The sequence below is a fragment of the Periplaneta americana genome, chromosome 7 (assembly GCF_040183065.1).
Source record: "Periplaneta americana isolate PAMFEO1 chromosome 7, P.americana_PAMFEO1_priV1, whole genome shotgun sequence".
NCBI classification, from domain to species: Eukaryota; Metazoa; Arthropoda; class Insecta; order Blattodea; family Blattidae; genus Periplaneta; species Periplaneta americana.
Genome location: NC_091123.1, coordinates 50,461,811 through 50,483,211, shown reverse-complemented (window position 1 = coordinate 50,483,211; position 21,401 = coordinate 50,461,811). Strand labels below are relative to the sequence as shown.

General features: G+C 34.7%; 1 protein-coding gene across 1 annotated transcript in view; it reads right to left on the bottom strand.

Moving 5' to 3' along the window:
- Nucleotides 1-21,401, bottom strand: part of kek2 (kekkon 2) — a 1,284,908-nt gene that overhangs the window by 101,836 nt on the left and 1,161,671 nt on the right. Inside the window, exon 7 of the mRNA XM_069830676.1 lies at nucleotides 4,117-4,180. The gene's annotated coding sequence lies outside the window, so the exon portion shown is untranslated. The remainder of the gene's footprint in view (nucleotides 1-4,116; nucleotides 4,181-21,401) is intronic.

The following is a 21,401-nucleotide window of genomic DNA, read 5'->3' as shown; positions in this document are numbered from 1 at the left end:
TCAGTGAAACGTACAACAGAGTTCGTATAGGTCAGTTTCTGTCAGATGCGTTTCCAATTCACTGTGGGCTAAAGCAAGGAGCTGCACTATCATCTTTACTTTTTTAACTTTGCTCTAGAGTATGCCGTTAGAAAAGTCCAGGATAACAGAGAGGGTTTGGAATTGAACGGGTTACATCAGCTGCTTGTCTATGCGGATGAAGTGAATATGTTAGGAGAAAATCCACAAACGATTAGGGAAAACACGGGAATTTTACTGGAACCAAGTAAAGAGATAGGTTTGGAAGTAAATCCCGAAAAGACAAAGTATATGATTATGTCTCGTGACGGGAATATTTATTGTACGAAATGGAAATATAAAAATTGGAAATTTATCTTTTGAAGAGGTGGTGAAGTTCAAATATCTTGGAGCAACAGTAACAAATATAAATTATACTCGGGAGGAAATTAAACACAGAATAAATATGGGAAATGCGTGTTATTATTCGGCTGAGAAACTTTGTCATCCAGTCTGCTGTCGAAAAATCTGAAAGTTAGAATTTACAAAACAGTTATATTACCGGTTGTTCTGTATGGTTGTGAAACTTGGACTTTCACTTTGAGAGAGGAACAGAGATTAAGGGTGTTTGAGAATAAGGTTCTTAGGAAAATATTTGGGGCTAAGTTACAGGAGAATGGAGAAAGTTACACAACACAGAACTGCACACATTGTATTCTTCACCTGACATAATTAGAAACATTAAATTCAGACGTCTGAAATGGGCAGGGCATGTAGCACGTATGGGCGAATCCAGAAATGCATACAGAGTATTAGTTGGGAGGCCGGTGGGAAAGACCTTTAGGGAGGCCGAGACGTAGATGGGAAGATAATGTTAAAATGGATTTGAGGGAAGTGGGATATGATGATAGAGAATGGATTAATTTTGCTCAGGATAGGGACCAATGGCGGGCTTATGTGAGGGCGGCAATGAACCTCCGGGTTCTTTAAAAGCCAGTAAGTAAGTATTACGCTTCTACTACGTCATACTACTTTTGACCAATTAAACGGTACGAAAGGACATCTTTCAACCAATAATGCCTGCTTATCGGATAATTTTATCGCTTCCCTAACATGTGTTTAATTGTATTGCTTCCCTAGCATTTGTTTGTTTTATCACTACCCTAGCATTTGTTTCTTTGTTAGCCAACATTTGAAACTGCAAATTCTTTACGGTACTATGAAACATGTTTTGCGATCGTAATTTGTTTACAGCAAAGGCAGTCAACTGAAAATTGCGGCCCCGTTCAAAAGTTTTGGTGAAGCTAACGTTAGTAAAATAGAATTTTAGTAAGTCAATTAATATTTATTCTAATCTTTATATAGGCCTACTTTGTTCTAATCGTATAATAGTCAATTAAATCCCACTCGAGTTTTTTTTGTAGATAAATCAAAACCTCTAGTGAGATTACTGTTGATAAAATAATGTGTGATCGGTTTCACCCCTTCTATTGAGGCGACATCGATCAACAATAAATGTTAAAAAAATGAAGTTTAAACAATGGATAGATAGGATTCTAAAAAATATAAGATTATAAAATACAATCGGTTCTTCACTAGGATGTAACCTTACATGGTTAACGCTTATAAAACTGAACATTTTGATCGGATTCACCCAGTGTTATGGTATGCTAATTTATCACACTATGTTTTATTTTCTAGTCTTATTAGTTTGGACTGTGGTGTTTCATTTGGAAAGTGTCTCCCAGCCACACTTTGCAAATACTGTAGTATACCATTATGTTTTGTAGGTCTTCATTCCTTAGCAAATATTTGATATTTGAAAGACAAAAAGTATACTATACACCTGTATTAACAGAGAAAGAATTTCACGACATAGGGTACCGATTACAAAACAAACTTCAAAACAGTTTTCCTCTATCATATCTACAGAATTAACACAAGTTAAAAAGCAGAGGGTGAACACTTTGATCGTCTGATATAATGGTTAGCACCATTAAATTATTTCTAAACGTCAGTAAACTAAGTCATAAATAATATTCTTCATACCCTAGCGACCAGTCAATCTGACGGATGGACACTCATTACAATCTGGATAGAGATTACGGAGATATGATAACAGTCTATATTTACGTAAAAAATTTGATTCGTTGTATTCTTAATTTTAGATCAATACATACTGCATACGTTTGTTACATTATATACATCTTTTACAAGAGAGAAACAAAGTACACAAACTCTATCAGCCTGTCGAATACTTTTCAGAAAGTTATATGAATCATATATGTTTGTAAATTGTATTATGCTTTTGATTTCCTGACAAGATGTCATCTAGAGACAATTTAAATGTAATGTGAATAATTAAAACACTTACGGAAATCCTTGACAAATTTAGACCAACACTTTATTTATTCTTGTTTTCATATTAATACCGGTATACAGGGTCTTTCATAACTAATTATTAATGATTGCTGTTTTTGGCTGTGTTGTAAATCTCTGCTAATAAGTACACTCAATTTGGTTGCGCATTTGTCCGCCAGAATTCTCCACTTTTCTACTATATGTAGAGACGAATGAAATCATCGCTATGAAATGTAGAACTTAGGGTTTGTGCCAAAAAATTACAAATTACGATAAACTGCAATGAACTTCCTACTTACACTAAATATGGCTCACAGTTCTCAACATGTCTGCCGCAACGAAGAACGCACAAATGCAAGCGGTCATCTCCTCGTGCACTCAGGACAGCATTTCAGAAGTAACCATCTGTTTCGTGTGTATAATCCTTTCCATCAATTCTGGGAAGGTGCGAGGTTTATCTGTAAACACACTATCTTTAACAAATCCCCATAAAAAGAAATCCAGGGAAGTTAAGTCTGGAGATCGTGGCGGCCAAGCAAGCGAGTGTACGGCACCGGGAACGGTTCTTACTATTAGAGATGTACTTACAGAGCCGAAAATCGTAAAAATTAGACAAATTTACGAGTGATCAGTTACTTCTGGAGGACTCCGTATCGATTATTGTAATGAATTGCTTATTTAAAGACGACAGAGTTTGCTTGTTTAGAAGCTGCACAGCCATTCTATTGTGATACCCCGCGACTATAACGTTTATAGTTTCTTATCGATTTCTGATACGACGATTAATTAATCTGTTCATGGTTATTGGAATGGGTTCTAACCTTCAGGTAATAATCCATGCGTAACAATATTGTTCTCTAGTAAGCCTATATCTCGTTTTAAAGAAAGGACGTTATCATTTACTCCATATTCATAGGAATCATGAGCTAATGCTGGACATTAATTCTAATTATACACATGTCCTTCACCAAGAATAAATATATTATAATTATATAATCCCCACTACTGAATCATGCTTGTTAGTGAGTTTTATTAAGGGAGTTAGGAGCGCTGTATAACTGTGATGTTAAATAAATTTGTCTCAGATAAAACCTATTTTCTCAACATCTGTTACCTAGGTCGTAGAGAAAACTACAATTTTTTTCTATCTGTATTTAGACCTATTTATAGTCCTGGGTTCATATCGCGACTATCTTTTAGTTTTACTGTTGCACTATGTCTATTATTCTATGGCAATTGGGGTTCAATCCCGCTTTCGCCCTTGTTGACTGAAAACTAATTACATTCGGTCGAGGAAAACTACAGAAAACTCCTAGGCCATATTATGGGCGGCACTGAGGATCGAACGCGGGACCTCCCGAATGCGTCTCTAGTGCGTTACAACTGAGTCACTTAGCTGTTTGAAAAATTTAGCAGGTAACTTAGCAGAATTTTTCTAAATTTGAGAATAATATTTTCTTAACTCCATTGAAATTATACGAGATATAATTTTAACGTATGAAGCAAATTATAAAGATAATTATTCGGTTTATTTTTTCCTTCAAATTATGGAATATATAAGTGAAAGTTTGTCTTAAGAGTGAAAAGACTGATTCAGGTAGGCCTATATGTGGCGAACATTGAATTATTACACTTTTAGAGAAATTGAGAGAAAATGGAATACAATTTAACTTTAAAGGAATAGCGCTTTCCGAACCCTCTTAATTTACATATTTAAAATTATGCACTAAGAAATACGTATTCAATTTATGTACTTACTTAAGTGTCTCCAGTGGCCGAATTGTTATTGCGATGCCCGAAGACCTCGAAGACTGGTTTACGTCTGCAAAAAATAAGAGAAACTATGAAGCAGAATTGAGATATAAATATTCATAATTACATAATTATTCATATTTAATACCTTTCCTCAGGACAGACGTCATTATAATTCACCATCATCCTGCATGCACCAGAGTTCATTTTTAATTATTACAAGTATAGATAGAGACATTCAAGAGCTTCCACCGTATATAGTCCATACTACAGAACGTCCATATGATAAAACCTCCATAAGGTCAAAATGTCCATATTGTCAAAATGTCCATACGATGAAAATGTCCATGTACTAAATGTCCATACGACAGAAAGCCCATATGATAAAACATTCGTAAGGTGAAAATATCCATAGTGTCAAACGTCCATAATGTCCAAGTTCAAAGGAAAATTCTGCTGAAATAGAACAAGATAAATTTTATTCCATAACTCGTACAAATAAGTATTATTAATCATCGGGAACCGGAGCCCCACTTTTAAGGTACCATGAGAATTTCTCAATTTTCTTTTGACCTGTTGTAGTTTATCACAATCTGGAGAATTTCTCTTTGATTCGTCAACTACGTTATATTCACCGGCTCTTTAATTTGTGTATGCCCCCCTCTTTCTTGGAATATTTGTCTCCAAATTCCATATCCCTCCCGCTTTAGGCACTGAATAAATCGCCAAATGGATGGATGATGTACAGCCAACGCTCTTCCTCTTGCTTTAACACGTTCAAGATGCACTTTACTTCTAGACCTGCTTCATCGGCACTATGTAAATGCTTATCTGTGCCATCCCGCAAAACCCGAATGTTATGCAGGTTGCTGTTAGTTATCATTGCAGCATTACAAATTTTCTTTCTCTGCATCGCCAGTATATTTTTGTCCTATCTCTATTAAAGTCATGACATTGGTACAGGTACCCACGAAAAGAAAGAAGTGGCTTACCCTTCTGTGATGGCACTAACTGAGGATTTCGTTCCATCTTCAAAATTTTCAGTTCTGGTTAGTAGGCCTACTGTACTTGAAAAATTTTACATAGATTACTACAACTACCTTGAACAATGGATATAGTGTACATTATAGAGCTTTGGACATTATGACTCTGGACATCAGCTTGAAGTGGACATTATAGAACTACGGACATTTTGACTCTGGACGATTTAACATGGACATTATTCCATGGACATTTTGACGTATGGACATTATAATCCTGGACTTTATGTTTGGTAATCCATTCAAGATGGCGTAAAAATAAATTTTGAGGTAATTTATTCAGAGAAAGTATACGCTTTCAGTAAACATAATACCGATTTGGTGGTTTTAAAAGTCGCATTCATATCTTTTTTTATAATATGACAGTGGCTTCCAAACTATTTTGACTTATTTCCATTTATTCTCCAAATTTCATAAGTTGAATTTCCATGGTCACACCCGTATTTGTCCTTATACAGTATGCCTACACTTACTGGTAAGATCTGTGGTTCGAATTTCCACGGATCACACTCAGTCAGTGTGGGTACTGAAACAGTTATCGGGTTCGAATCTCGATGTTGTGGAGGATAGAGTTACCCACTATAGACCGCTCTGGAGCTATTACAAATAGATCGTGCTCTCATGCTTGGAGATAGGGTCCACTGTCATGTTACAGTAGATTACATTCCCATTTCCGGTTTCATCTTCAAATGTATTGTACTTTTATTCATTGAAATAGTACATCCCGCAATGGGAGAAGTGTCTAACAGACCTGGACCTAGAGTCATGAAATCCTTCGCAAGAAAACCAAGTGTTACAAAATTTGTACATAAATTCTTAATAGAATTAGGTTTCACGGTAAACTGCATGCGTGATATAATAAAAGATTCCTTAGCGATTCTTCTTCTAATTAGTTAATATTGCACATTATTGTTGTTGCTTATTTAATATTTGATACTATTCCATATTACACTGAACAACAAATTTTTACTTTTTGTCTTGCTCCGAAATAAAAATAGGTGAATATTACTAATATGTGTGCCCTAAATCTGAATTTGAAATCCAAATTGCCCCATCACGTACCATTTTCCGGGGAAAATGAATTTAATTTTTTTATGAAAACTATTTTTTTTTTATTTTTCACTGTTACCGATGAAATTACAACACACTAGGGATTCAAAATGTCTCATAATACTTGAAAAATGTGTACTGGATACAAAAATAATGTTACACAGTTTAAAACACAACAACAATAAAAATATTTCATGCGAATAATGAGAAAAATGTCGGAATTTAAACTTATATTTAAAAGAATTTTCTGGATGAATTCTGTTTATAACTAGACCCGGGACTGTCTTTTACAAGGAACCAACAATAATCTGTAAGCATGCTAGATGATGATCGTCCTTTATATCGCCTTTCCATTTCAGATATTTCTTGATGAAATCTTTCCCCACGCTCCACAGTGCAATAACGCAAATCTAGCTGGACAAAATTCATAACTTCTCTGCAATCCAACAGATTGTTATGAAATTTTGTACAGACCTTATAGATAGCACATATTCTTTGTGTACAAACTCTGACTACGATTATGTAAGAGTGGTTTTAACCAAAAATAGTAACTTCTCTCCTATCTAATAGATTTTATGAAAAATTGTACGGAAGTTACAGATAGGATATATTTTTTGTGTATAAACTATATTTACAGTTCCAAAAGAGGAAGTACCCCTTTACAGGGGGTGCATTTACACAAGATTAACTTCTCTCCTACGTAACAGATTTTATGAAACTTTGTACACGAGTTACAGGTAGCATACATTTTTGTGTACAAATTCTGATTAGATCTGTATGCTACCTGTAGGCCTAGTAGTTGTACAAAGTTGCACAAAAATATATTACATAGGAGAGAAGTTGTTAATTTTGTCTAAATGCACCACTATAAAGGGGCTGTTCCTCTTATAAAACATAATCAGACTTTGTAGACAAAAAAATATATATATATATATATATATATATATATATATATATATATATATATATATTCCACCTGAAACTTCTGTATAAAGTTTTATAAATATCTGTTAAATATGAGAGAATTTATTAATTTTGTTTAAATGCATCTCTGAAGGTAGTAGTTCCACGTCTTATGGAACCGTAAACATAGTTTGTGCACAAAAAATCTTTTGCTACTTGTAACTTCCGTACAATGTATCATAAAAATCTCTTAGAGAGGAGAGAAGTTATTAATTCTGTCTAAATGCACCCACTATAAAGGGGTAGTTTTTCTTGTACAAACATAATCAGACTTTGTACACAAATCATATGTGCCACCTGTAAGTCATGAACAAAGTTTCATAACAATGCGTTAGACTGCTGAGAAGTTATTAATTTTGTCCAGCTAATGATTTGCGTTCTGATTCACCGTGCGCTGGTTAAGGTTAGATAAAAATGTGTCCAATGTATTTTTAAACTGATATTCCATATCACGTCAATAATATTGTAGGTCTAAAACGCTCTCACAGTGATTAAAAACTTCCTAGTCAATGATTCTTTTCTGCTGTTAAGCCAAACGTGGAACAGTTGCCGTATGCACCACCACTGAAAAAATTAATTACTGATAAATGCACAAGAGCGCGCAAACTTTAAAACAGGAATTCAACATTCTAAATTAAGCTGTATTAATTGGTAAAAGAATTGTTTTAACTGGAAATGACCGGCTATACTAAAACTCACATTATATTTGGAGAACTTTGAAAACATAAGTTTTTCAATTGTAATATTTAAACGCTATTGTAAGAAGAAAAATACTGTATAAACTTGTAATTGAAGTTACATTAGTAAGAACATACCTATATGAACAAATTCCATGTCTCACAACACAATAAATCACTAACAATTGGCTCTTTTACACCCACACAGTAAGCCTCTCTGTCTACGACTGAACCGGAGCGAGAAGTGTTAGGAAGAACTCAAAGTTTATACCCTTCTAAATATAGTTTTCCGCTGATAAATTAGTAAAAGTCATTACTCACAACAGTCTTCAAATATTAAAGAACATGAATTCATATTCACCTATGCATAACTAAACAAGTCGAAACTTGATTTTTGTCCACCTAGATCGAGAAAATTGCACACTGTGCGCTCGTCGCTTACCGCTCCAAGGTTAGGAGGAAAGAAATGCAAATGATAACGTAAAAAGTGTATTTTGAGAGATATATTACACCCCATTTTCTCATATGGTTTCCACAAAAAGTTGCATGTAGTTGTCTGCCCTAGAATTTCCAAAGAAATTTGAGGAAACATCTTGAAAGCGCGCCATGCCATTTTTTCTGTAACGGAAAGTTTTTCCACAAACAAAGAGTCAGCCATTACTTTGTGAATTTTTGGACCGATGAAAATGCTCTATTATAATTTGCCTTCACTCAAACTAGTAAACTTTTCTTTTAAATAATGAAAACCACACCCTTGTTTGTTCATTGCGTAGACCTTACTTTGAACTGTTATGAAATTTACTGAATAGAAGGGATCAATATCTGTTTATTATTAGAAATACAAAAGAAAATGTCAACAGTCATAAAGAATCGGAAATAAGTCATAAACTCATAAAATGCAGTAGCTTTTATTTTGGTTTACAACCCCCAACCCCCACCAGATGTTTAATGGGGGAGCACTTATAGAAGAGAGAAATCATAGTATATCTTTAAAACTTTACGTGATACGAAGAAAAGAGATGAATTTTCGGATTCAGCGCACACCAAACCTTAAGGGACACAATGTTTTACGTCAAAGCAAAATTCTTGTTGTTTAGTGTTATTTATGTCGCTTTTATTTCTCCACAAACTGAAAGTTTTATATACCTCAATTCACTATTATAAATTGTTAAATTCATTGTTGAACTGTGAAATTATTGCACAAATAATTTGTATTCAGGACTCTCAGCAGGAGACAAAAATTAATAACTAGTCTATTATCAACAGTTTAACATTTTACGAATTACAAATTCTACAGAAACAGCACAGATTGAGATTATAACCTAAACAGATATTTACAATGTTATTTTTGCAAAAGTTACAGTTAATGTACAAGGTGAACTGTAAGTATTTTCATTAATTTGAGGGGGTCTTTCTTTGAGGTATTTCAAACCAAAAAGTTTAACACAACTTTCCTCATTTTTGCTTCCTTACCGAGATAAAATCGTTTTATATGAAGCGTTTTGTAGCGTGTTTTGGGAAAGCCATTGACTTAATTCTCAATATGCTCATTCAGTTTAAGAGAGCAGTGTATTATGGCAATAAGTGACTGAAAGGATTTTAGTTTTGTCCTTTAGATGCACTGAAATTTGAGCCTAACAAATATAATTTTTCGTTCTGCAAAGGAATTTTACAATGTTACATTTCTTCTGATCTAATTTCTGCACAAAATGAAGGAGAAAACTAAAATTCTGCACGGGGACATTTTAAGTGGAAAAATTGATATGTAATCATCGAAATATTTTAATCGTAATAAATTGATATTTTTCACGAAAAATGTATTATTTGAATTCAGTGTACCAGTATCATTTGACATGGACGAATATCTTCAGAAATAACATTACACTGTTAAGACTGGCCTGCAAGTAGTCCGGATCTTAGACCATTTGGTCCACACCTGTGGAGTAACGGTTAGCGCGTCTGGCCACGAAATCAGGTCGCCCCGGTGCCATCCACGGTTGGGGAAAGTTGCCTGGTTGAGGTTTTTTGCGGGGTTTTCCCTCAATCCTATATGAGCAAATGCTGATAACTTTCGGTGCTGGACCCCGAACTCATTTCACCAGCATTATCACCTTCATTTCATTCAGGCGCTAAATAACCTAAGATGTTGATAAAGCGTCATAAAATAACCTACTAAAATAAAAATAGGCCATTTGTGAATGGTCTATATGGTACTAGAGTAAAAATTGAACAGAAGCAGCCTTTAGATGCTATGGAGGCTTATAGGGGCATGGAGATAGAATTATTATGATCTCAGCGCTAGAATAAAGCTCTGTGAAAAAAATCTACCAACTAGAAGAAACAGAAAAATTCGAAATAAAGAAATGTGTGTTGTATAATGAACTCGGAAAAGATCATGTTAAAAGTCTCATTCACAATGCGTAATAAAACAAAAGGGAGTGATTGATGCTCGTAGGTACACATAGGCCTATAATATTGAAACGCTTCGACATTTAAGTTTAATTGCATCTAGATTGTATATTTAGCATGATATATTTCAATCATTCAGTAATCTTCTGTATACAGAGGGAACAGTAAATAATGTCGTTACAGATGACAAAACATCGATTTTCACAAATAACTATTCGATCATCTGTCGCAACAGATGCAGATCTTGCGGTTTCTGAGCAAAAAACATCATTTTTACGGATATCCCACAGCGAAAATTCACATGGCGTCAGAACGCATGATCTGGGTGGCCATTCTATTGTGCCACGAAGGCCAATCCATTCATGGAATTGCTGGTTCAAGAAGTCTATCACTCCTACACCAAAATGAGGTGGTGCTCCATCCTGTTGTCATATCAACTCTATATCGGCAAAACGAAAGCTGTTTTCAAGACATGACATCGGAAAAACAGTTGATACATGAACATGGTTGCATATCCAACACTCTTTGCACCAGGTATTCGTTTTTTCAAGTTATGCCAACGTAAGTGCTGTAAGAGCCATACCCGGTAGGTCTCAGGACAACCACTGCAGGCGATGCCTCAGTGAGATAGAAACCCTTGGACATGTCCTGGGAGCCTGCCCTTATGGCGAAACATTGCGTATACATAGGCACCATGCAATTAGAACTCAACTGACCGATGCCCTCAGAAACCTAAAATACACCGTCTATGAAGAAGTGCACGGAACTGCCGATAATGGCAGTAACAGACGAATTGACATAATCGCCATTAGCGAATTCCTGTCTCAGGGTATGATAATCGACCCCACCATCAGGTTGGAAACGTATAAAGGACAGCCTGAAGAGAAACGAGCAATCTACGTTCCAACCATCCCGCATTATAAAGATAAATACCAACTTCACGATATCAGTGTTACGGGATTGATGTTTGGAGCAAGAGGAACGATACCTAACTTCTCTTTTGAATTCTGTAAGACCTTAGGACTGCACAAATCGTTTCTGAATGAACTGGCCCTCCTCATAATTAGAGAGTCAGTCAAACTTTTACGAAACCACTTATATGGACCCTAATTCAGTGTACTGACGCAACATTATCTTTTTTCTTTCTCTTATTAGCTTTCATTGCTTCTTTACTTGTAACTTTTTTTATTCTGTAAACTGCCATTGTTTGTTTGTTTGTTTGTTTGTTTGTGTACTTGTTTACTTTTTTCTTACTCTGTTATCTTTCATCATCTATTTGTTCTTATATTGTTTTGGATGCTTTATCTAATGGCAGCCTCTAATTTGAGGAAGCTCAATAAAATAAAAATAAAATTGTACAAGTACAAAACCTAAGAACGAATATTGGGGAAAGCGACTTTTGACCCATTTTGTATTTTACAATTTTCAAATTTCACTTTGGTCTATCCTTAAAAAAAATTATTGCAATCGAATTAGATATAGCTACAGTAAATTGATCAAGAATAGACATCATCTCGATGTAGAATGAAAAATGTTTATAATTTTAATTGCACTCTTTCTTACTACTGTTGGTTGTTATTTCATTGTAATCCCTAACGTTTGGTAAAGCTAATAATCGGTCCACCTGTTGGCATTACTTTGAACAGCGCATGTTCTCCAGAAACATAGAAATTTATTCCAGACGTATGTTTCTCTACTCGTAGGAAGCGATGGATTCCAACTTGCCTTTGTGTTGCAGCCCTAACCTATCTGAAGCGCTTTGCCTCTCTGAATGAATCGCGTTAGTTGTGGTCCTTCTTGCACGTATTGTTACCGTGACGACGGATGTGCTAAGTTTAATCAGCCGTGCTGACGACTCCATTGTCTGGGCTTCTGTTAGTTTATATATGCATGTTGGTTTCGGACCACACCGCACAACAGAACCAAGAATCCTCTATAGAGACAGGAAACAAGTTATAGTCCACCAGATACTGCGTGGTTTCCAAACTTCATGCAACAATTCTATGCACAATGCTTAAGTTTCTTGTCGGTGTCACACATTTTATGGCAACAAAATCTCATCTTAACGACAGAATGAAAAGTCGTACTCCACGCAGGCTGGAAATTTAAATTTAAGATTATTGTACGTTAGGCATCGTCTTCACATTATTCATATTTACAGTTTTCTTCCTCGTATTCGTCATTTTTCTGGTGTTCGATATGGTACGTTCTCAAGAGACAACATTTTACTTGCATCTTCTTATCATCCGAAGTTTAAAATATTTAGGAGCTTACATTACGAAAGCACTTTTCTGATTACTTTATATTCATCACTAGAGCCCGGATGTTTAGGCATTTATTTTGGTTAAATAGGCAAGCATATAGGCACTAAAATAGTAAAAATAGGAATTAAACCAAGGAGATGCACTATCACCTTCACTTTTTAACTTTACTCTACAGTATGCCATTAGGAAAGTCCAGGATAACAGAGGGTTTGAAATTGAACGGATTACATCAGCTGCTTGTCTATGCGGATGACGTGAATATATTAGGAGAAAATCCACAAAAGATTAGGGAAAACATGGAAATTTTACTGGAAGCAAGTAAAGCGATAGGTTTGGAAGTAAATCCCGAAAAGACAAAGTATATGATTATGTCTCGTGACCAGAATATTGTACGAAATGGAAATATAAAAATTGGAAATTTATCTTTTGAAGAGGTGGAGAAGTTCAAATATCTTGGAGCAACAGTAACAAATATAAATGATGCTCGGGAGGAAACTAAACACAGAATAAATATGGGAAATACGTGTTATTATTCGGTTCAGAAGCTTTTATCATCTAGTCTGCTGTCAAAAAATCTTAAAGTTAGAATTTATAAAACAGTTATATTACCGGTTCTTCTTTATGGTTGTGAAACTTGGACTCTCACTTTGAGAGAGGAACAAAGGTTAAGGGTATTTGAGAATAAGGTGCTTTGGGAAATATTTGGGGCTAAGAGGATGAAGTTACAGGAGAATGGAGATAGTTACACAACACATTGTATTCTTCACCTGACATAATTAGGAACATTAAATCCAGACGTTTGAGATGCGCAGGGCATGTAGCACGTATGAGTCAATCCAGAAATGCATATAGTGTGTTAGTTGGGAGGCCGGAGGGAAAAAGACCTTTAGGGAGGCCGAGACGTAGATGGAAAGATAATGTTAAAATGGATTTGAGGGAGGTGGGATATGATGATAGAGAATGGATTAATCTTGCACAGGATAGGGACCAAAGGCGCGCTTATTTGAGGGCGGCAATGAACCTCCGGGTTCCTTAAAAGTAAGTAAGTAAGGCATTGAAATAGGCATTATTCATGGAAACAAACAAAAAATAGGCAAAAACTTAATAAACCATCCCACACGGTACTCACTTTCCTTGGTTATATGTCACAACAAGATGCTTTTTCAAGTTGTCAACTATCATAGTGAGCCACCTGCCAGAGAGAACGTTTTTCATGAGTGAAAAAGATCTTTCTACTTCTACTGAAATTATTGGAGCAAACTTAAAACAACTTATTTTAGAAGGACTGTCTCTACTTACTTTCAGAGATCGGAAAAAACCGACTGTGTATTGTCTCAAAAAGAGGGATTAGAGACTTCAAAGTACGCGTGACCTGTGCGTGCAAGCGACAACAGTAACGGGACCTGGAGACTTGCTTTTAATACTTCATTCACCCCCTTTCTTTCGCTGGTAAATCCCGAATTGACCTGTCCACTGAGGGTTGTACTGTTCAAATATCTTTGTTAAGTGACATACAAGATGGAATCGGTAAGGGAGAAAAGTTTACGACTTCTTGGAAACTGGAGAATAAGGTTCTCAGCAAATATTTGTGTGAGGTGAATATATATTTTTAATTTGTACGCGTACAACCGATCTTTTTTGTTTTTTGATATAATTTATGTGCGGTTTATTTTAAATGCATTAAAAATATATAAAATGTACAATAACGACGAAAAAGGGAATTTAACCTTAAAAAAAGGCAACGGGAGCTAAAATAGGCAAAAAAGGCAAAATAAAAATTGGGTCTAACGTCCCCAAATGTGTGGAAACGTATTTATCTCTAAAAGGTCTTTCACACAAACATTCAGTAGAGAAAAGGCATTTTGCCTAACATCCGGGCTCTATTCATCACCATTACCATCACGAACATAATATTTACCTCATTATCATTGTAATTATGGCAAAACAGTAGAAAACTATTAAATAAGAAAAATATACATCACATATTCATTTTGTATGAGGTCTCGCCCACCTCATTGACTTGTATCTTCTCAAATGCAGGTAGCAAGGCCGTAAAAAACATTACGAGAGGGGTTCGGCCGGCGCCGTGGATCGTGTCCTGGCATAGCTCAGTTGGAAAGAGCGTGCAGTGCGCAGAGCTGAGAGGTCCTGGGTTCGATTCCCGGTGCCGGTACGAATTTTTATCGTATTAAATAGTAATAAGAAAAACATAGTTTAATATTATTTTTTTTTTACTTTTAAGACAATTGTATGTCCATTACCGTCTTTGTCTAAAGTAATTAAAATGTTTCATTGTGAGTTTCAGAGATTAAATTATTTGAAGAGAAGTAAACACCAAATTGTGACAAGTGTGAAAACCCGAATGAAATAACGCATGTCCTAACATTCGCTAGAACTCCGAACTGATGCAAACCTGTTCAAATTAGCGTTCGTTAATGCAATAAATCCTTTATAACGAGCAATGATTTCACATCTGTTTGGAGAAAGGAATTGAAGCAGAGAAAATGTAGGTGTGAGATGTAGGGAAAGAAGAAAGAAAGATGGAGTGGGATAAAGTGAAAGAGAAAGTCAATGTCTGTGAAGTGTGAAGACATCGGACGCCGGAAATATGAATGGAACGACAAGATGCACTCACAAATTCACGCTCCACTGAACGTGTTCGAAGCAAAAGAGCACGAAGATGGTTCCTGTAGAACGCACAATACTGGAAGTATAAAACCTTTGTGTTATATCTAACTTAATTCTAGAAACTAAGGAAACACTGTTCTTCAATTTAGACATTCTAGATATGATATTTGTGAAACATTTCTTATATAAAGTTTGTGTGTATATTATTTATCTATTAGGATATTAATTTTCCTTTAAAATTCGATTCTATGAGCTTGGTTTTTATAAGTATATAATGTTAGGCTTTTTGGCTTTTTAAAAGAAAAATTCCAAATCGTGAATAAATTATATTTGATTAGAGAGGAATATGTTTTTTTTCTAATTATATTCTTAATGAAATAAAAACTTACTTCAGTGAAATAGTTTCAATATGAAATTACTCATTAATGAGGGCCAAGGAGAAAGTGGTTGCAAATTTATGCTTTGAAAAGGTGTACTTACTTACTTACTGGAGGTTCATTGCCGTCCTCACATAAGCCCGCCATTGGTCCCTATCCTGAGCAAGATTAATCCATTCTCTATCATCATATCCCACCTCCCTCAAATCCATTTTAATATTATCTTCCCATCTACGTCTCGGCCTCCCTAAAGGTCTTTTTCCCTCCGGCCTCCCAACTAATACTTTATATGCATTTCTAGATTCGCCCATACGTGCTACAAGTCCTGCCCATTTCAAACGTCTGGATTTAATGTTCCTAATTATGTCAGGTGAAGAATACAATGCGTGCAGTTCTGTGTTGCGTAACTTTCTCCATTCACCTGTAACTTAATCCCTCTTAGCTCCAAATATTTTCCTAAGCACCTTATTCTCAAACACCCTTAACCTCTGTTCCTCTCTCAAAGTGAGAGTTCAAGTTTCACAACCATACAGAACAACCGGTAATATAACCGTTTTATAAATTCTAACTTTCAGATTTTTCGACAGCAGAATGGATGATAAATTTTCTCAACCGAATAATAACAGGCATTTCCCATATTTATTCTGTGTTTAATTTCCTCCCGAGTATCATTTATATTTGTTACTGTTGCTCCAAGATATTTTAACTTCTCCATCTCTTCAAATGATAAACTTCCAATTTTTATATTTCCATTTCGTACAATATCTTTTTGGAAAGGTGTAAATTTTTAAAATATCTTGGATCAAGAGTCACAGATATAAATTACACTCGAGAGGAAATTAAAATCAGAATAAATAATGGAAATGCCTGCTGTTAATAATTTGAGCACAATTGTCAACTAATCTGCTTTCTAAAATGCTAAAAGTTAGAATTTATAAAACAGTTATATTACCGGCTGAACTATATGGATGTGAAACTTGGAGTCTCACTTTAAGAGCGGAACAGAGGTCAAGGATGATCGAGAATAAGGAGCATAGGAAAATGTTTGGGGCTAAAAGGAATGAAGTTACAGGACACGACGCAAAAATGCATACATTGTATTCCTCACGTAACATAATTAGGAACATTAAATCTAGACGTTTGAGATGGACAGGGCAAGTACCACATATGGGTGAATCCAGAAATGCATATGGAGGTTTAGTTGGGAGACCTGAGGGGAAAAAGACCTTTGGATAGACCGAGACGTAGATGAGAGGATAATATTAAAACTGATTTGAGAGAGGTGAGATCTGATGGTAGGGACTGTATTAATCTTGCTCGTGGTAGGGACCGATGGCGGACTTATGAGAGAGCAACAATGAACCTCCGGATTCTATAAAAGCCATAATGAATGAATGAATGAATGAATGAATGAATGAATGAATGAATGAATGAATGAATGAATGAATGAATGGGACAATCCTTCATTGGCCTTCCTGTCCCCTAATATCGCATCAAAACATAACTGTAGACTTCGGGGCTAAATAATAATAACCCACATTATACAAATTGCATACATTTTAATTTTTACTGCAAACACCAGAGGACTGCCCTATTTTTCAAGCAGCATAATCCAATAATTTGTTAACATATTATATAATTATTTACCCAAATCAAAGATAATGTGGCTTATAGGATGTTAACATCCAGAAAACTGTCAATCTCAATGTTGAGGGTTGTCATTATTTACTTCCGAGGTCTTCAACTGTCTCAGCCTGGGAAGATGGAGTGGGAAGTAAAGGGGTGATCTGCAATGACACAATCCATCTAATAGCGCCCAGGCCTGATCTATACATTCCTGATATTACTTATGAAACAGAACGATTCCTGGAATCTTACTGCACTATCAGAATCGAGTAAGAAATTATAATCGTTAGAAATAAACTTAAAATAGGTTTCTTCTCAAGGGAGGAAAAGTTGCAAATTTGGTTAATTTTTGGTTAAAAAAATCACTTTTTTCTTTTTCTGTAGAAAATGAATCTATTACACCTATTTTACACTTGGACGAAGTTTCATAAATCTACGGTGGTTGTTATTAATTATGCGATCTTAAAAAGGCTGCGGTCATTAAAATTAAATTGCATGCAAACTTTTACACTCTATTTCCCGTACTTTTTTTGTCCACTTCAAATAGCTAAGGATTCTACAAATGTAATGCTACGATGTTGAAATTTCTATTACATGTTCTTTAGAGTATACTAAACAAAGTTACGTACTCAGTTTTTTTCTAATTATTAAAAAAAATACATAATGTGTTTGCGCTCTATAAATTTTATAAATGTATACATCAATTCGTTTAATTTTGTCCCTTAATTTTACAAGGTAAAACTAAACAACGTGAGAACATAGACAATTTCTAAAGAGATCAAAGTTACTGTAAAAAAATTCAGGAGTGATGCTCAAAATTTGGGGAGAAGGCAAATTTTGAAAATATGTCAATTATTTATTTATTTATTTATTTATTTACTTATTTATTTATTTATTTATTTATTTATTTATTTATTTATTTATTTATTTATTTATTTATTTATTCATCCATTCATTTATTTATTTATATTTAAATGTAAATAATTCTTTCATTTATTTATTTATGTGTTTATATATTTTTAAATTTAAATAATTCTTAAACTGCTGATCTCATAAACATGAAAATTAAACAGGTCATACTGATACCGAAAGGAGTATATGTACTAAAATCAAGTTTGTAGCTTAAAAAATATATGAAACAGAATTCCACTTTCGCGTCGACTTCCAAGGAACCAAATACAGTAAGTTATCTTATTTACAATAAAATTTTACAAACAATGTCTACATTTTACAATGGCTACTTTATACAACATTTTTAAAAGTGATGCATAATTACAATTTAAAGTTAATAAGGAAAATTTAAACTAAAAGCTCAGACATATCACGCCTTTCATTTTAAAAGGAATACTTCTATGGAAATAATTCATTTTTGCTAAACACCTTTTTAAATCACGCTCTTTTGTTTTAGTATCAACAGAAAGAATATATACTTTTGAATCACTATGTTACTAAGGTAACAGTGCGATTATTGGTACATATTTGTCCTTGTGTTATGAAAACAGGTTTATTGGTGAAATAAACATAGACGAATACGAAAGAAAATGACAGAACTGAGATTCTAATATTAGGCCTTGGTGACAGAAAACGTACACAGTCAAGTATACATTTTTTTCAACGAAACTCATCCAAATCTGCTATCAATTTCTCAGAGGATCAGAAGACGAGGACATGTAAAGTGGCCTCCAACATAACCTGATCTCTCTTCACTTGACTGCGTTAAATTTTATGGTAATCGCTCATTACTTCGGTCTTTTGCTACGAGACCTGAAGTTAGTTCTGCTGTGTCTGATCTGTCTATATTGTAAATGTGGAACATTTTGAACATACAATTACTCGTATATAAATTGACATACATCTTGAGTACACAACTTTTAACACTATATTAGAGACATAAAAAGAATGTAGTGACCTGTGCGTGCAAGCGACAACAGTAACGGGACCTGGAGACTTTCTTTTAATATTTCCCTCATCCCCTTTCTTTCGCTGGTAAACCCCGAAGTGACCTGAGCACTGAGGGTTGTACTGTTCAAACGTCTTTGTTAAGTGGCATAAAAGATGGAATCGGTATGGGAGAAAAGATTACGACTTCTTGGAAACATAATGTATTGCTGGAGAATAAGATTCTCAGCAAATATTTGTGTGAGGTGAATATATATTTTTAATTTGTACAACCGTTGTTTTGTTTTTTGATAGGCTATAATTTATGTGCGGTTTATTTTAAATGCATAAAACATATAGAAAATGTACAATAACGACGAAAAAAGGAATTTAACCTTAAAATAGGCAACGGGAGCTAAACTAGGCAAAGAAAGGCAAAATAAAAATTCGGCCTATCGTCCCCAAATGTGTGGAAACATGTTTATCATTAATAGGTCTTTCATACATACACTTAGTTTAGAAAAGGCATTTTGTCTAACATCCGGACTCTATTCATCATCAAGTATTATTTGTTTTTTTTTTTTTTGTCTTAAATTTTATATTACCGCGTTAACATGTTTCAGCCTGCTATCGGCCATCTTCAGAGCTGGTTGTTGCTAGTCTTGGCGCCTTTTGTTTATGTTTTCTGTGGGAATGTGTTTGTGTAGTGTAATGTGGAGTCAAAGAGTGTGTGTTCTGAAATTGAGTTGTATGTTGAGAATTTCATTTGGATGTGTTTTTGTGTGTCTGTATATTTCGTATTATTCTAGTGTGTTTAGTTTCTGGCTTTTTAGTTGGATGTGTAGAATTTCCATGTCTGTGTTGATGTCTCTGTAGGTGTGGTTAGCATTTGTGATGTGTTCTGCATATGTGGAAGTGTTTCGTAATTTTATTATGGCTGTGATGTGTTATTTGTAATATGTTTGAAATGATCTGTCTGTCCTATGTAGAAGTTGTAGCAGGCGTTACATTTGAGTTTGTATACGTCTTTGTGGTTATATTTGTTTTTTTGTGTTGTGTGCTGAGATGCTTTTATAGAGTATTACTTTGTTCTGCTTGCGATGTTGTAATTTAATTTCTTGAATGAGGTTACTATCATGTGTGTGTGTTTGTTTTCGTATGTTAGTGTGATGTATTTTTTTGTGTTCTTGTGTTTGTGTTGTATTCTTATGTTTTTTGTGATCATCTTTTGTCTATCTTATTATGTTGTCTATTATGTTGGGGTTGTATCCGTTTTCTTGTGCTATGTATTTGTGTTTAGCTCTTCTTTGTAATCATGTTGTTTCATTGGTATGTTGAGTAGTCTGTGTACCATTGTTCGGAACGCAGCTTGTTTGCGTTTGTTGGGTGGTTAGATGTGTTGTGTATGTATGTTGTTGTGGGTTTTCTGTAGACTTTGAATGTGTGATATAAATTAGATTTAATGTTAAATTCAGAGTAAACAATTTACTCAAATTTGTATAAAATCCCATACAGTCACAAAGAATTATGTTTGTACCAAATTATGATTTGTCTCTTTCATAAATTCAAGAAACTCAGAGAAACACAGAATTCTGGTAAAAGACTGTTGTCCATGAACTTAAATTGAGGGATTGGGTGCAAGAAAGGCACTTCTCTGAAATGCAAGTTTTGAGAAAATTCATGTTGAAAATTCAAACCGTAATAATGTTATTTATGCACGCCTTTACATTTTTGGTACTCCTGACCTCCATGATCACAGTATTGAACTACAACTTGCTGATCATACGCATAACAGATCAGAGAACGCAATAAAGCGTTTTACTCAAAAAGGGCACATCCTCTAAAATGCCCTTTTTGCATCCAGCCCCTCAATTTTAAAATATGACCTACCAGATGAAATAAAAAATCTTAAGTTCTCATTTAAAAATTTGCTCGATGGCGTTCATAACTCTCACAATAATGCTCGCAAAAGTATTTTGTCTCCATAACAAATATTTCTTTCCAAATACAAGTCTTCACGTGTCTGAGCTTTTTGTGCAGTATCCCCTAATTCAATTTTAATTGCAAATATGCGTTACTTTTGAAAACTCTTATACGTTGTCTAAAATTTGAATTCAGTTAAAGGATTAAAACCTGCACGCTGCAAGAAGACATAAGTTACTTCCGATACAGCATTTCTGAATATCTCTGCGACAATAAACACTGTTGTAATATAGAAGCAGGAGAACATTATTTCTATAGCAATATCACAACACTTGCCGCGCCTAATAGAAACGTCTATAGTATAAAGAGCGAATTGAGTCATCTAGAGAAGCAATATTACTGGAGAAGAAGGGAGAGGAGCTGTGAGACAACGTTTTGGGTTCCTGTCTCTGTAAC